We start from the raw sequence: 16555 nt of genomic DNA on the forward strand, positions 1-16555 counted from the left end.
ACTGTATTACCAGTGGGTCAGCATACCAGAAACAAAACCCTATGATGATGCTGTGACGTCACTAATAGGCGGAGAACCAAGATATACCGCCTGTCCACCTGTGTGCGTGTATGAGGGTTTTTATGAAATAAACCAACAGCCCATGACCCTGTTCACACAGGTACAAGTGGTCCATTTCCCTTTGATCATTGTATAGTAATTGGAAGCTAAATGGACAATCGCTTCTCCCTCCCTCCTCCGTTTTGATCATATTCCACTTAAACTCATAACCTACCTGTGTCTAAGGTTGTGCATTTGTGAGGTGCACTATCACCCGTGAGCGTATGCTGGCGCTGAGTAGGTATGTGCCGAGCCCTACCTATGGTAGGGTAGGTTCGTTAATAAAAAATCCAGGTCTTCAGCTCCTTGTGGAATTCAAGAAAAGAAGAGGAGGCTCTCGTGTGGAGTGGGAGGTCAGTCTTCTCTTTAGGAGCGATGTGAGAGAATGTCTGTCGTCCTGATGTGGTTCTGCGTATGCAAAGAATGTGTGCGAGCAGGAGTCCTGTGGAGTGGAGGTGTCTGGGTGATTGGTAGAAGGAGATACAACTGCATTGTAATACTAGGTTGAAACCGTACAACCTCCTCAACCTAACACAGTAGTTTATGCTTGGGAAAGGGTTGTGCTACCTACACAGGATTTTATTCATCTACTGAACATATGTTGTCAGTTGGCCTGAGAAGAGTCACGACCAGTATAGGCTTGCAAATTCTTTTCTCAAAGAGATTTATAAACAATTACTCTTTGAGTATTAGTTTAGAGCTGCATGTATGTAAGATTAGCAGTTTTTCCTGTGTCTCTAACTAGGAGTTGAGTAAAGTTGTCCTGACAATTATTTCTGCTTGTAGTCAACTAGAATACCTGCTCTTTGCAGTTGACATACTAACATGTACAGATTTTAGGTTGCTTTTATATAAATAATCCAAAGGACTGTTTTCCCATAGTTCCAGGTGGACAAACGTTTCTTTGAAGTTGTTCTGTGTGCTGAAAACATAAGGGTACTCACAGGTTGAAGTGGCATTCAATGTGAACATTGAACAAAAAAAACCCTTTGCGTATGCCTGCGTATAATTTTTTTTTTTAGTTTTTTTTCTAGTACACAAGAAGTAGTTAACTACTTTTTTTTTGATAAACAAATTTATTGTGTTTTGCAGCATAGAGGACAAAATCAAGAAAAATATACAACAGTGCATTGAACATGGCATCAGTACCTGCAATCAGGGAGGTATCGACAAACGAATGTAAAAAACCCCCCTTCCCCCCCCCAGCCCCCGTCCCCACCCTCTGCGCCCCCACCCCTCAAAGCAGTCCCCCCAGCCATTTCCCCCATATTTTGCGGAATTTTTTGGGGCAGCCCCGGGCAGCGTATAACGACCGCTCTTGGGCCGCACACCAATCCACCCCTCTACTCCAGGTAGCCCTTCTGGGCGGGTCTGGCTGTGACCATGCGGCTGCTATATCCCTCTTAGCCACCATTAGAGCAGTAGTGAGGAAGTACTTGTCGTTACGGGACCCATCCATCCCGTCCGTGATGCCCAGCAGGGCCATTCTAGGCTCATGGGGGACCTCCCATCCCAGAACCTCCGCCAGGTCGGCTTCAATCGCTGCCCAGTAGTCTGCCAGGCGGGGACAAGACCACACCATATGGAAAAAGTCCGCCGGAGCCATCCCACAGCGGGCACAGGAGGCATCCACGTGGAGGCCTGCACGGTATAGGCGGTCCGGAGTCAGATAAGCGGTGTGGAGGTAGTAGAGTTGGATGAGCCGCAACCTAGCGGAGGTGGTAAGCGACCGAGGGGCCATAAGGGCGTCCCTCCAGTCCGCGTCATCTAGGGGTCCCACCCAGGCCTCCCATCGCTGTTTTAGTCCGCTCCAGTCTACCGGGGTATTGTTAATCAGGGATTTGTAAATGCGGGATATGCCCCCCTTCCCCAGACACCCTAACATCACCTGAGCTTCAGGCGGGCTATGGGAAGGCAATCTGGAGTCTAGAGGGACGTGGGTCCGGACCGCATGGCGCAATTGAAGATAGCGATAAAATTGAGAAGGCTGCAGCGAGAAGCGGGCCTGAAGCTCCTGGAAGGAACACATGAGGCTCCCACGCCATATATCGCCCAGAGTGGAGATCCCGAGAAGATCCCACTGCCGAAAGCCCACTAGGCCCACCACCTCCCGCAACCATGTCCCGTGCCAAAGCGGTGTGAGTTGCGTGTTCGTCCCCGACCACCGGGTATGCCTCAAAGCTGCGCGCCACGCGAGAAAAGGGGCCCGCACGACGCCGGGGAGCGACAGGGGAACCGCTGCTCCATAGAGCATGTTTTGGATAGAGGAGAACCCGAGGCAATGCACCTCGAGTCGATAAGCCGGATCGCCCCATCCACCCGAGAACCAGTCGTGGATCACCAGCAGCTGGGTGGCCAGATAATAGAGATATAGGTTTGTCATGCTCAGGCCGCCGTCGTAGGAGGGGACTCTGCAGCGATCCAAGGCCAGCCGGGGCCTGCCGCCGCCCCAGAGAAATTTAGTCACCATCTTATCCAGTTCCCGGAACCACGGGCGCGGAAAGGGGCACGGAGTGTTTTGTAGCAGGTATAGAAACTTGGGGAGGATCATCATTTTCAATGGGAGCGATTGCCACCGGAGCATGTCTGACCTGGTCTTGTTGACTACAGGAGCCACATTGAGGGCCCAGCAGAGTTCCGGAAGGAGGGTGACCCAGATCCCCAGGTATTTAAAGGAGAGTCTCCGGAGGGGAATATCCGATTGCCAATCGAAGCAGTCCCGGGACGGGTGCAGCGGGACTAGAACGGATTTTTTAGGGTTCAGATGGAGACCCGACGCTTGGCCAAACCGGCGGAGAATCTGGCGGACCTGGGGTCCCGAGGTCGCTGGATCAGAAAGATAGAGGAGGACGTCGTCCGCGTAGAGGGCGATCTTATCAGGGGCCAGGCCTGGCCAATCCCATCCGTGAAGAGCGGGATCCGAGCGAATCATTACCGCCAGGGGTTCCATGGCCAGAGCGAACAGGAGGGGCGAGAGCGGACATCCCTGACGCGTACCTCGACCTATGGGAAACGGGCGAGACAGAGCCCCATTTACCAAAACACGGGCCCGCGGGCTCGCGTACAGGACCGCAACCATGGCACGGAACCGGGGACCGAAACCCATGTGCTCAAGGACCTTACCCAAGTACGCCCACCCCACTGAATCGAAGGCCTTTTCAAAGTCGACTAGCAGGAGGGCCAGATAGGGGGAAAGGCGGCCGCGGTGCGCCATCGCGAGGTGCAGGCGCCGCAGGCAGTGCCTGGTCCCCCGGTCCGGCATAAATCCGCATTGATCCGGGTGGACCAGAGAGGCAAGAGATGGGCGCAACCGCTGTGCGAGGACCGTGGCATAGATTTTGATTTCGGTGTTGATAAGGGATATTGGCCGGTAGTCCGAGCAGGACCGCGAGGGGGGCTGTGTCTTGGGGAGGACAACTATGGTCGCTGTGTCCGTTTCCGGCCGGAACAAGCCCGTCTCCACCACGTCCGCGAACAGGTCCCGAAGCCTCGGGGCCAGAGTCTCACGATAGTGAGCGTAGTATTCCTGAGGGAACCCGTCGGGTCCCGGGGTCTTCCCGGGCGCCAGGCAGCCGATCGCCTCCTCAATCTCCTGCAGCTCTATAGGCGAGTCGAGGCTCTCAGAGACCTCAGGCTGCAGCCGCTCAAGCATCGCCCCATTCGTCCCCAGCAACTCCTCTAGGGAGAGCGTGGACGTCCGGAGTCGGTACAGCCGGGAATAGTAGTCGGCGAACGCCTGGGCCATCGCCACTGAGGCTGTGTGGAGGCCCCCCGCCGAGTCCGCGATGGCCGGAATGATCCTACCTGCCCGGGGGTAAGTAGCCAGCCGGTGGAGAAGAGTGCCGTTTTTGTCTCCCCAGCCGTATACCCGGGCCACCGAGGAGCGCCACAGAGTCTTTGCTGCCTCCAAGGAGTGTAAGCGAATCTCTTCCCCCAGGAAAGCCAGGCGACGAGACCGTGTGCTGTCGTCCAACCCCCCCAGGTTGCGCTCCAGGTCCAAGGCCTGAGCCTCGCAGTCCGCAAGCTTCTGAGATTGGGCCCGCCGTTGCCGTTGCAGATGCCCCTTAGCGGCGCCCCGAATAGTCGCCTTGCCAGCCTCCCACAGGACGGCAGGGGAGGGGACAGAGCCCTCGTTGTGAGAGTAGTAAGCAGCTATCTCGCCCCCGACCACCTTCCGGAAAGCCTTGTCGTGGAGGAACCAGGCGTTCAAACGCCACATCGGACGGGCGGAGAGGGGGGGGGGGGCCAAGAGCAAGGAGCACTGGTGAGTGGTCCGAGAGGCCCCTCGGGAGAATGCGCGCATCCTGCACCCCTGCGCAGTCGGTAGACAGTACAAAGATGTGGTCGATCCGGGCATGGGAGTGATGGGCCGCCTGTGTGTGGGTGTATTGGCGAGCCTGCGGGTGCCAGATCCTCCATACATCGCAGGGGCCCTGAGATTCAGCCCAAGACGAGAGCTGCTTCGCGCGAGCGGCGCGGGCCAGGGATATCGGACCCGTCGAGTCCAGGTGGGGCGTGTAGACAGCGTTAAAATCCCCGCCGAGAATGAGGGAACCCGCCGGAAGCGTCGGGAGGAGGCCCGCGGTGTAGGAGAGGGCCGACGGCAGGAGGGATGGAGCCGCGTAAAGGGACGTCAGGGTGAGGGGTCGCCCCTCAAGAGTACCACATACCACCACTACCATGCCCTGGGGGTCCAAGTGCACCTGGGTCAGGACAAAGGGAAAGGACTTGCGGAGCAGAATAGCTACCCCCCGGGATCCCCTTGTAAAACCTGAGTGCCACACCCTGCGGTCGAGAAAGGGACAGTTATTGCCCAAGAGGTGAGTCTCCTGGAGGAGGAGTACATCAATCTCCGCACGGTGCGCGTATTTGAGGACCGCCATGCGTTTGAAACGGTCCAGAAGACCATTGACGTTCCAGGATAATATGCGCATGGCGGCCCTAGGGACAGGAGGGTCAGCCATAGCCCAGGACAGGAGAGGGGGCCAGTGGAGGCGCGGCTGAGCAGGCCCCTAAAGAGGAAGGACAGCAGGACATCGGGCAGGGGAGCAGGTCAAAGAGTACAAGATGCCTTGGCACAACAAAGAAGGGGGAGTCACCCCCCACCAACAAAGCCTCCCCAACGAGGAAGAAACAACCCCAAACCAACCCCAAACCCCCACCCCCCACCCTATACTTCGAAAACAGAAGCATCTGTCGCCCGAACCGAATGGAAGAACCACCAAGCTAAAACGCTCGGGCTTGAGTGCTAGTGGACCCCTGGTACAACTGAAGTCACGCCTGATTCATCTGCCCTGGCCAAGAGCGACACTGACAGTGGGGCATTCCAACCCCCAGCCCGGGCGTCCCCCACCCCCCCCCCAAAGAAAAACAGAGAGTCAAATGTTAGGGCTGCGAGAGAGGTCCGAAGTGTCCACCAACTCGGCCGGATGGGTTGCAGGGCCTGTGAGCCGGGGGGACATGGCCCGCCGTCCGTCAGCCACGGGACTGGCGTGTGTGGCCGAGGAGGCAGAAGATGCTCTCGATCCCCGGCGCGGCCGTCCCCCAGAGCGCGTGGTGACCGCCTCCTCCGCCGTGCGCTCCCGGGGTAACGTGCGATGCCGCCGGCGGGTCTTCGATGTCCGGGGCCTCCCCCGTCCCCCCCGTGCTCCCGTGGGCGATCCGCGCCCAGAGCGGTGCAGGGGGTGCTCCTCTGTCAACCAGGACCAGGCCGCACGTGGCGTATCGAAAAACAGTGTCTTATGCTGGAAGATAACCCGGAGGCGGGCCGGGAACTGGAGCTGGTACTGGAGGCCCAGGGAACGTAGCTTTTTTTTCACTTCAGTGTAGGAGCGGCGTAGCTCCTGGACCTCGCGAGTGTAGTCCGGGAAAACCATGATTTTGTGGTTCTGGTAGTGGAGGGTTTCCGTGCGCCGGGCCTCGCGGAGAATAGCGTCCCTGTCTCTGAAATTCAAGAGCTTGAGGATGAACGGCCGGGGGGGCGCACCGGGGGGCCTGGGGGCCAGGGAGCGATGGGCTCTCTCCACCACGAACGAAGCAGATAAGCTGTCCGCAGGCATCCAGGATCGGAACCAGCGCTCCATAAAGTCGTCCGCCCGGCCCGATTCGACTCCCTCCGGGAATCCCACGAGGCGCAGGTTGCTGCGCCGAGCGCGGTTTTCTGCATCTTCGACCCGGCGGTGTAGTTCCTTAGAGTGGGTGGTCAGCTCCTGAACCTGGTCCTGTAAATGGCGAATGTCGTCCTCAGCAGTGGATATCCGGGATTCGGCTTCCGAGATGCGGGTGGTGGCATTCCGCAGATCCTGCCGGAGAAGCGCAACATCCACCTTGACCTCTCCCACCATGCCCTCGAGGGAGGCGCGGGATGAGTTGATGGCCTGCAGGATGGCGGCAAGGTCCGTAGCGGGGGCCGGGGCCAGTTCGCCCGTGGGGCCGGACCCCTTCTCAGAGGTCGTGAATTTGTCCATCCTGGTTTGGGTGGCCCCGGACGCCGGCTTCGTGGCCCTGTCCTTACCCATGTCTGGAGCGGCAGTCAGCTAAGCAGGGCAACAGGGTGTGAGACACTCCCGCAGGATGTCGACGGGTGCTCGGGCTGACGTGGATTCCGCAGGAGGTATGGCCAGGGGGTCCCACGGCTGGAAATGGTCGGGCGCCACCAGCCCCCGCGGGCAAGCTCCGGCGGGCCACTCAGCAGGAAATCCAGTCCAGCCCCCGGCCACAGTCGCACCCGCAGCTTCCCACCGACACTGCGAGGTCCAGCAGCGTGGAGCACGGTCCCAGGTCCCTGGAGAATCTTCCGAGAGGGCCTCAATCGATAGTCGCCAAGGCCGCAACTCCTGCGTGCAGCCTGCCTCTCCGAGGGTACTGTCGGCGCACTGCCCGATGTGGCAGCCGGTAATCTCAGGGGGCCGTCACCAACCCCCAGCCCCGGCCCTGCAGGGAGGTGCGTCACCCTCCGCCGCACACTGCAGCCAAGGCTAGGTCTCTCCGCTCCAGCCGAAATCACGGGGCATTCAGCCAAGCTTCAGGCCTCTTCCCGGTGGGTCCGCCGCCACTACGGCGTGTATGCAGCCCGAGACCGCGGGCTCCCAGGGCAACTCAGTTCAATCCCCCCTGGGGGTTCGGGCAGCCGCACGCCCAGCACCTGGAGCCCCTTAGCCAAAAGGGGGGAGGGGGGGAAGGGAAGCTGCACACACCCCGCGACCGCCGGCCTGCGGCCCGATCCCCAAAGGCGGCTCCGCACCCACCAAGGCGTCCCCGCAGGCCACAGAAACCAGGCCCGGGGTCCGCGACGTGGGCGAGGGGGGGGAAGGGGGGAGCCGGCCCCTGACCGTCGACACCCGGCCCGATGGGGGGGCGTCCCCACCACCTCTAGTACCCCACAACTCAAGGAGCCCCGCTGGTGCGCTTCCCCGCTGCCGCACTCACCGCCTGTTATGCGGCGCAAGTCGGATCCTCTGGACCAGCCCCGCACCTCCGCGGACTCCACAGGATGGCCTCAGCTAGGGGCCTCCGTTTCTCTCCCGGGGGGGGGCCGCAACCGCAGCAAAGACGCCTCCTGTAGGCCGCCGGTACATCAGGGCCCAGACACCTCGTGGGCGCCGCGGGCTGGAGTAGCAGCTCACCCGCGCCCCAGGACCAGGACCGCAGCCTCTTCTCAGCGGTCAGCTGCAGAGACGCCGGGACGAGCGCCGAGGGGGCAGATGCGCTCCGGATCTGCGCCAGGGAGAGCAGGACGGTTCCGGGCTTCAGCGCGCCCGGGAAAGCATCGGCCAGGGCAGCTGAGGACGGAGTAGGGAGGATTTGCGGGGTCCGGCGCCCGGAGCTTCACCGCGAAGCGGCCATGCTGGTCAGGCGCCACCTAGCGCTCCCCGAAGTAGTTACTACTTATTGCACAACAAGCACAACCTAGTTATTTCATAAGCACTGAAATCGGTGATCATAAAGTGTAATATGAAAGTAGTTTTAATATCATTAAAATTATTTGTTTAAAATAGTTTTAGAATTAAATAATCACAAAGAAGAACAACATCTATGTGAGAGACTGAAGCAGGGGACTACAAGCCCCATCACCTTTTAACAGCACATGAGGAGGAGGGTCCTCCAGCGCTATATATCATCATTAACCTCATTGTGGCACAGGGAGTGAGAGACTGCATCAGGGGGTCTGCAAATCCCATCACTCTTTGCCAGCACCTGAGGAGTGAATGAGAAGATGGACCCCCCAAGTGCTATATAATGCCATCAACATCCCTGCAGTGCTGGCCGAGCAAAGGGCGAGCTCTCCATGTCTGTCCAAGTCAGGATAAAGCAGAGCTACTCCCCTCGGCCGTGCTATCAAGTTAATCAAAAATGGATGCTACTTGTCTCTTAGGGCACTTTTGGTTATGTATGTTCATTTTGTGGTTGCTAGCAGGACTGTATAATTCAATTTGAACTATTGTGGGTATTCAGCGTCAAAACACTGTGTCCCTGGTTGCCTTTCTCTAGATTGTGACTGTAATTAGTCCTGCTGTGATGGGGCAAAAAGAAAAGCAGCCTTTAGTCCCCTGGGACCCTAAGGCAGAAAAAATACATGACAATATGCAGGGGATAACTGCTCAGCAGAAGATATAGATAGTTTAATTTAGAGTAAGAGTCTATGCTGAAGAAGAGGCGGAGAAGGACCATCAGCAAAACCCAAAAAGTTGGCCGAAATATTTGGAAATAAGAAAGTTGTCAAGTACTCTGGTCTCCAAATCGGCAAACAATGTAGAAATCAACCATTTTAATGACTTACAATCTCTCTCAGTTTTTGGACCTAAAAGGTGCTTTAATAGCATCTAGTGGCTCTATATCTCTAATTCCAAATATTGCTTGTAGTGACAGGTTTGCGCCTTTATGCGCCAAGAACCTTGTCAGGCCTATTGCAGAAGAAATGGGAGAGGACGTGTTTCTGTGGGGTTACAGAATTAAGTCCCAATTCAAAATTGCAAATTTGTCAAGTCTTTAAAAATGATCTGCCGCTTAAAGTAAATGATGCTGGTGTTATTTGGGAGCAGCCCCTCACCAGCTCTCCTCGCCACAGCCAGTGCAGCCACCTCCTGCACTTGTACTATTGCTGTTCCTGGCCAGTGCAGGTCAGCCCCAGGCAGCCTCCAGTCAGTGAGCTCTGCTCACTCTTTGTCTGCATTTCTCCAGTTGGGGCTCCCACAGCCCTTGGCACTACAGCACCGCTTTGCCTCCTGTTCCCCCCCCCCCCCCCGCCTCCCCAGCGCCCCCCCCAACCCTGCACCCCTCCCAAATCTATGTAATGGAGGCCGCAGTGTGCCAAAGGCAAGCCTGTCTGTGCACGTCAATTCCTGAAACACACCCTGTCCCTCCCGCTGCTACACTGCTGAGCAGGCCCTGCAACACTGAACTGCCAGTCCACACTGGATCCGACGCCACTTCTACCCAGAAGACCTCAAACACTTGGAACCACTCCACTGCTTCCTGCTCAACACCCAGTCTCTCTGCAAACGCCACGGGAATCTGGGACACCATCACCACCCTCTTCCCTGACTTCACCTTCATCACTGAAACATGGCTCAGATCCTCCTCGAACCCCGACATCACCACCGCAATTCCCGACGACTGCAAGATGATACACCGAGATCGCACCAACAAACCTGGCTGGGGCATCGCAATCATCTTCAAGGAAACCATCCGAATAATAACCACCAATGATGACCCTTCACCTCTCGTGGAACACGTTAACTCCCAACTACAGACCGATTCCAAGACCACAATAAGAGGCACCCTCGTATACAGACCCCTGGGACCCCAACCGGCTTTCTGCGACGCCATCTCCAACCTCCCCGCCCCCCTTTCCATCAACTCCTACCACTACGTCCTACTCGGTGACCACAGTTTCCCAGTCGACAACTTCAACTACACCACCCTCCTGCGGAACTTGAACAACTTTGGCCTCGCCCATCTGGTCACCGTACCCACTCACAAAACCGGACACACACTCAACCCCATTTTCACCTCCAGCAACAGAATAAAATTCAGGCACATCACGGAACTCACCTGGACCAACCACGCCATCGACCACTTCACCATCCTTGATGCTCAGCACACCATCACCAAGCATCACAACTCCTACTGCAGCGGGTGCAAGGTAACTGAGACACAGTTGACAGAGGCCCTTAGCACCACCCACCATGAAGCTTCATCAGACTTTGACCAAGTTGTCCAGAACTTCACGCATGGATCACCAAAAGCACCAACAGTCACCCCAATAAAACCAACAAAAACTCCAAAACAAGTCAGCTGGTACACTCCAGAGCTCAGAAGCACCAAAGGCAAATGCTACTGACTCGAGAAATGATGGCAAGCCACAAGGAAGCCCTCCGACAGAGCCAACCACAAAGCTGCCCTCAGCGACTACCACCTGCTCATCAAGGAAGCCAAGAGAGCAGCCATCACAACCTGCATGGATACAGCGGGGAACCACATGAAAGAACTCTTGAAAATAGTTAAGGAATTCTCCAACCCGACAGCCACAGAGAACACAATCCATCCCTCCCAAGAACTCTGCGACACCCTCTCGGAATACTTCTACAGCAAGATTGCCACCATCCTCAACAACTTCGACTCCCAACCCACTGCTGTCAGCCACAACAGCCTCGACCAACCTGTGCTCACCAGCTGAATGATCACCACCTGGTCTCTGCTCACCACTCAGACCACTACGGCCATCATGTTATCCATCTACTTCAGGGCACTCACTGACCCCCTGCCCCCACCGTCTTTTCAACCTCTATTCCAACCCAATCAGAATGGAACTCACCAGCATCATGAACACCTCCATTACCACAGGAGCCTTCCTAGACAGATGAAAACACGTATATGTCAGACACCTCCTAAAGAAACCTGCAGCCGACCCCAGCGAACTCTAACATTATCAAACGATCACCCTGCTCCACTACCATCCCAAAGTACACGAGAAGGCCATCAACCTACAGCTCACCAAATACCTGAAACCCAACCTCCTACATGATGCCTCCCAATCAGTACTCCGTGCAAACCACAGCACAGAGATTGCCCTGATCACTGCCACAGACAACATCAGAACATTCCTCAGCCACGGGGAGACTGTGGCCCTGATCATCCTCGACCTCTCTGTTGCTTTCGACACCATATCCCACCGCACCCATTGATTAAATAATAGAAAAAAAATGTTTGTTGTTTTATCATGTCTGCATCTTGATGTTAAATGCTGTTATTGTATTTTAAAGGTCACGTAATATTTTTTGGCACAATATTGTGCATCATACAAGCATGAGCCCAGGCTTATTAACACTTTATGAAGGCTTTGTATTATTTTCGAAAGCAAGGTTTGCTTTGAAAAATTGGCCAAAGTAATGCCAAGTAGCAGTTTGTGCCACTTGCATCATAGGGCATTCCACAAGCGGGGCATGGTTGTTTTTGTTTGGGTGGGGGAGGGTTGATCCCCCAACCCCCACCCAAAGAAAGGAAGGACTGCCAGACAAATGGTCTGGCTGCAGCACCGAATGTTGACACACCAAAGTGCAAATCCCTGATGAGGATAATTGGGCAGGCACCTTGCAGCAATACAATGATGTCATCTAAGATGTGCTTTTTCTGTGAGTTACAGCTGCTGTGGTACCATTTTTATGCATGGTGATACTGTGACTCCTGAAAACGTTGAAATTTTAATAAAAACTCCAATAGATTTGGGGCATTTGTGCGGAAACCCATAGGCTCAAACTCAAAATGACCTCTTCGTAGTGAGCATAACTTTATTTGTTGTCTTTGTCCTGCAATACTCCTGCAGTAAGAGGAAAATGAAGTAAAGGCCATATGGAGTGACACAGCATTCTTGTCGTTGGGTCCCTGGATTCTGAAAGAGTTCTGCAGCATCTAGGGTACATACAAATAAAGATTTCGTCAACAGAAATGTGTTTAAACACACACACACACACAAACACACAATATCAATAGGAAAATTCTCTATCCAATCTCTGTACAGAACTAGAGGATGTGTATAGAGTGGGTCAGGTTGGATGGTCTTCAGGGTTCGGCACAACATCTGGTCAGACAGCAGGCAAACTGCATATGCCATCTGCAGTATGGCTCCCCACCTGAAGAAGTTACACATGCTACATATAGAATATGATCAAAAAACTAAGATATCACTGATGTAAACACAAGTTAGTGGTGTTATAGTGGGGTATGGAGATAAAGAGCTTAACTTGTGGTTAAAAAAAAACAAAATAAAATAGAAATTCTTTTAAAAAACTAAAGGTAAAAGTGACGTTATAGGTAGGTGACCATCCCACAAGAACTAACATTTAAAAAACGAGAAACCATTGAAATTCGCAAGTTAAAATTAAATGACCCAACTACAGCTTATGCCCCTGTCACGACTGCCTAAGGCATCACATATTGCATCACTCATGACATGTTAAATTACATTGACATCTCAGGAGGCATCATTGATGACCTCATCCATGATACTGCTATTCTCATTACTCCATACGTCCTCTGATCATTAAAAAAAAAAAAAAAAGTTGTTACAAAAGCACAGAATTACTTTGGTAACATGTGTGCATGTACTGTATAGAATACCAATAGCGTAGCACTGGAAACCAATCTCTGTCCTACAACTCTCTACCTAACAGTAAAGTTTACAGTGCAAGCAGTACTCCATATTAAACACTGTAGAGACTGGCTACAACTAGTATGAGTCGCAGAGGCATGTTTCAAATAGGTTGTAGCTTAAATACAAGGCCTTTTGCTTAAGATATGGAAGAAAAAGCTAAAGTATCTATTACAGTAGATTAACCTCCTGTGGCTATCTGGGCACATGGCCACGCTATATACTTTTCATACAGTGTGATGGAAAATGTCTATATTAACTTGAGGTTTAAGAAGCACGGATATTTAATTCAGAAGTTCCTTGAATGGTTTGACAAAGTCTAAATTGTTGAATAATGTATGGGTGACCCACATACAAACAGTTTAACACACACTGGTTATACATGTGGTTCTTAGATTTGAACCCATTCGGTTTATTTTAGGAATGTCTGTTCTGTATTTTACAAACTAAAGAGGGTTGTCCATAGGCCCTAGCTGTTCATGCTTAACAGTGGCTAAAGCACACAAGTGAAGATGTTGACTTAAAATTGTATGTCAGAGGAGATATTTAACAGACATACCATTAAACTAAATAGAGAACAAACACTTTGTGGAAGGTATTCAAAGTTTAATAAGTTACTGATTCCAGCTATTACAAGGGTAGCAGTGGGTACAACTTGCACATCCTAAAAGAGGGATAGGGCTAAAATATAAAGCACATAAAGTAAGATAGGGTGATGAGAACCAGAAGTACACAACTGAAACCCTTGCATCTGAAAGAAACACGTTAGTTAGATTCCTCACCTTAGAATATCCCCAGGCGTCAGGCTGGATCCGGAAAGATTTTTCGTCAGCAATACCCTTGCGCGTCTCTAGGCGTCGTCTGCGGCTCCACGTCGGTTGTCGGCGTCGTGATCACCGGGATGACATCGTTGGAGTACTTGGACGCCGCCCTCGCGCGCTGACGTCAGTTCTTCTTTTTTCCGCGCCGATCCGGGAAGAGCATAACCTTTTAGTCACTATTTGACTAAACTTTTTTGAACTCTTTTGGTTCTATTCTTGTCGACATCGACTCTGGTGCCGGTAGGGATGCCTGGCTTTAAGGCTTGTGACTCCTGTCACCGACTGATGTCGGCGACTGACCACCACCGCCGGTGCCTCTATTGCCTTGGACCCGACCACGACGCGAGTCGTGCCTCGACTGCCGGGCCTTGACTTCGAAAGCTAGGCGGGAGCGGTCCCGCAAGCTACTCGAGTACCGGCAGTCGGCTCCGCGCCGCTCAAGGTCTCGGTCGAGGTGGAGGTCGAGGGACCGGTCACGGAGCCGCAGCCACCACCGCTCGTCGGGGTCCAAGTCTTCGAAATCTGGTAAGTGGAAGCACAGCAAGAAGTCGAAGAAGCGACATCGCTCTTCTGACTCCCCTTGCCGGTCGCGCGAGTAGGCTGAGGGTTCGGGTACGTCCCCATACCCTCCGGTCCCTGGGACTGACGCGACTCCGGCGGAGGTCAGTGCCTTCCTCACGGCCATGAGGAACCTGGCTCCGCCGTCGACACCTACCGGCGCGCCTTCAGGCCCCGCAGGCTCGTCTGGGAGGCCTAGCGAGCCGTCGTCGACTCCAGTCCCGACGCCGCAGATCCCCGGGGGATCCAGGATCCCAGTCGACCCCGTTCGGCCTCACGACCCCTCCGCCGGCACCGACTCCTCCGGTGCCACCCCCGGCGCCGTCCCCGGATGACGCCGTTCCCCAGTTTAGTCCCGGTCTTAGTCCCCAGTTTAGTCCCGCGCTGTCCGACGTCGCACCCGACGCCGATGGGTGGCAATTTCATCTTCCGTCCGGCTCCGATCATTCCACCTGTATACCAGGAATCGGATGACGGTGACGACTGGAAAGGGGTCTGAGGACCCTCTGGCCCAGCAGGGCCAGTTATATCAGGACTGGGCAGATGAGCTGGGGGATGCCAGTGGTCTTGACACCTCCCCTGACACTGGCTTCATCTCTCCTCCGACCGTGGCTTCGGAGGAAGGTGCTGCATTTTCTGTGGTGTTGCGCAAGGCGGCCGAAGCCCTTAGGCTAGAACTGCCTGCTGTGGCCGTGAGGACGAACCTCCTCACCGAAGTGCTTCAACCGTCAGCAAGCTCCTTGGAGCCTCTGCGGCAGTTCAATGAAGCACTCATTGACGTTCTGGAGGGCACCTGGTCCAAGCCCTCCACAGTTCCTCCTGTGGACCGGAACGTGGCCCGGCGCCACCGCCCTGCACCGGGCGACCCCAGTTTTCTGTCCCAACACCCCACGCCCGAGAGCCTGGTTATCCAGGCCTCTACCTCCCAGACCTCCTTCCCGTCCGCTCCCCCGGATTGGGAATCCAAAAGACTAGAACAGTTTGGGAAGAAGCTGTTCTCCTCTCTTAGTCTCTTATCAACACCGCGTGTCTTTTGGATCATTACTCCCACTCCCTGTGGGATACGGTGGAGGACGTGCTGCCCCAGTGTCCGGAGGAGGCCTGGACACGACTCACCCAGGCTCTTGCCGAGGGGCGGGATGCGGCACGGCATGCAATCCGATGTGGACTGGACACAACAAACTCGCTGGGCAGGTCAATGTCGACCACGGTGGCGCTTCGTCGCCACGCCTGCCTGTGGTCCACGAGTTTTTCCAGGGATGTCCTGAGCACCCTCATGGGCATGCCCTTCGATGGCAGTCGCCTTTTTGGTAACAAAGCGGATAGTGCGCTGGAGCACTTTAAGGACTCCAGGGCTACGGCCAAGTCCTTGGGCCACTCGGCCCGGGCCCGCAAACTTCCGCTTTTCGTCCCTTTCGTGGCCAAGGAAGGGGCGCCCCCTCATGTCCAACTAGCCACAGGCCGCAGAATCAACCTCCATGCGGTTGCGGACGTGGATTCCGCCGAGCGGTACAGGGGGACAACGTGCCGGTCGGTCCACATCTACCCCAGCAGCATCCGCCTCAAAGCCCTCCTAGTCCGAGCTTTCAGGCCCATTCCACGCCAGTGGGAGGCAGAGTTCCCCATCACCTGCTCCACTGGCGCACCATCACATCGGACAGGTGGGTGCTGCAAATCGTCCGAAGGGGCTACTCCCTCCCCTTCGAGGCGACCCCTCCAGCCATGCCACCGCAGTACCACCGCATTTCGGGGGATCACTTGCAACTTCTGCAGGAGGAAGTTACGGCCCTCTTGGCCAATGGGGCCATTGAGCATGTTTCTGGTCCAGAAGTAGGTCGTGGTTGTTATTCCCACTACTTTCTGGTTCCCAAGAAGGGCAAAGGGGGCCTACGCCCTATCTTGGTCCTCAGGAGCGTCAACGCCTTCCTCCGGAAGGAGAAGTTCAAGATGCTCACTGTAGCTCAGGTTCTGGCTGCCCTAGACCCTGGAGACTGGATGGTAGTGTTGGACTTGCAGGACGCTTATTTCCACATCCCCGTCCGGCCCACCGGCGTTACCTGCGGTTCACGGTGGGCCAGGAGCATTTTCAGTTTACCGTGCTCCCCTTTGGCCTCACCAGTGCCCCTAGGGTGTTCACGAAAGTGATGGCTGTAGTCGCAGCTCATCTGCGCAGATTAGGGGTTCCAGTCTTCCCCTATCTAGACGTCTGGTTGTTGAAGGCGGGCTCGCCCCAGACGGTCGTCTCCCACCTCCAGACTAAGGCCGACCTCTTGCATTTGCTGGGGTTCTCCATCAATGTGCCGAATTCGCATCTGAGTCCCTCCCAGCAGCTCCTCTTCATCGGAGCGGTTCTGGACTCGGCGCAGTTCCGGGCCTATCCTCCGGAACAGCGGGTCTGGGATATTCAGGCTCTGATTCCCATCTTTCG

At 55.0% G+C, this 16555-nt stretch overlaps 1 protein-coding gene across 3 annotated transcripts in view; it reads right to left on the reverse strand.

Annotated features, from left to right (window-relative positions):
* The window catches only part of LOC146798226 (uncharacterized), a 1134427-nt gene that overhangs the window by 1059543 nt on the left and 58329 nt on the right, over nucleotides 1-16555 (reverse strand). The window contains exon 2 of one of the 3 annotated variants that reach the window (XR_014968641.1): nucleotides 11875-12009. The exons of the other annotated variants lie outside the window; for them this stretch is intronic. The gene's annotated coding sequence lies outside the window, so the exon portion shown is untranslated. Of the gene's footprint in view, nucleotides 1-11874; nucleotides 12010-16555 lie in introns of those variants that run through there. 3 annotated transcript variants of the gene reach the window in all.

Source organism: Triturus cristatus, chromosome 9 (genome assembly GCF_964204655.1).
Source record: "Triturus cristatus chromosome 9, aTriCri1.1, whole genome shotgun sequence".
NCBI classification, from domain to species: Eukaryota; Metazoa; Chordata; class Amphibia; order Caudata; family Salamandridae; genus Triturus; species Triturus cristatus.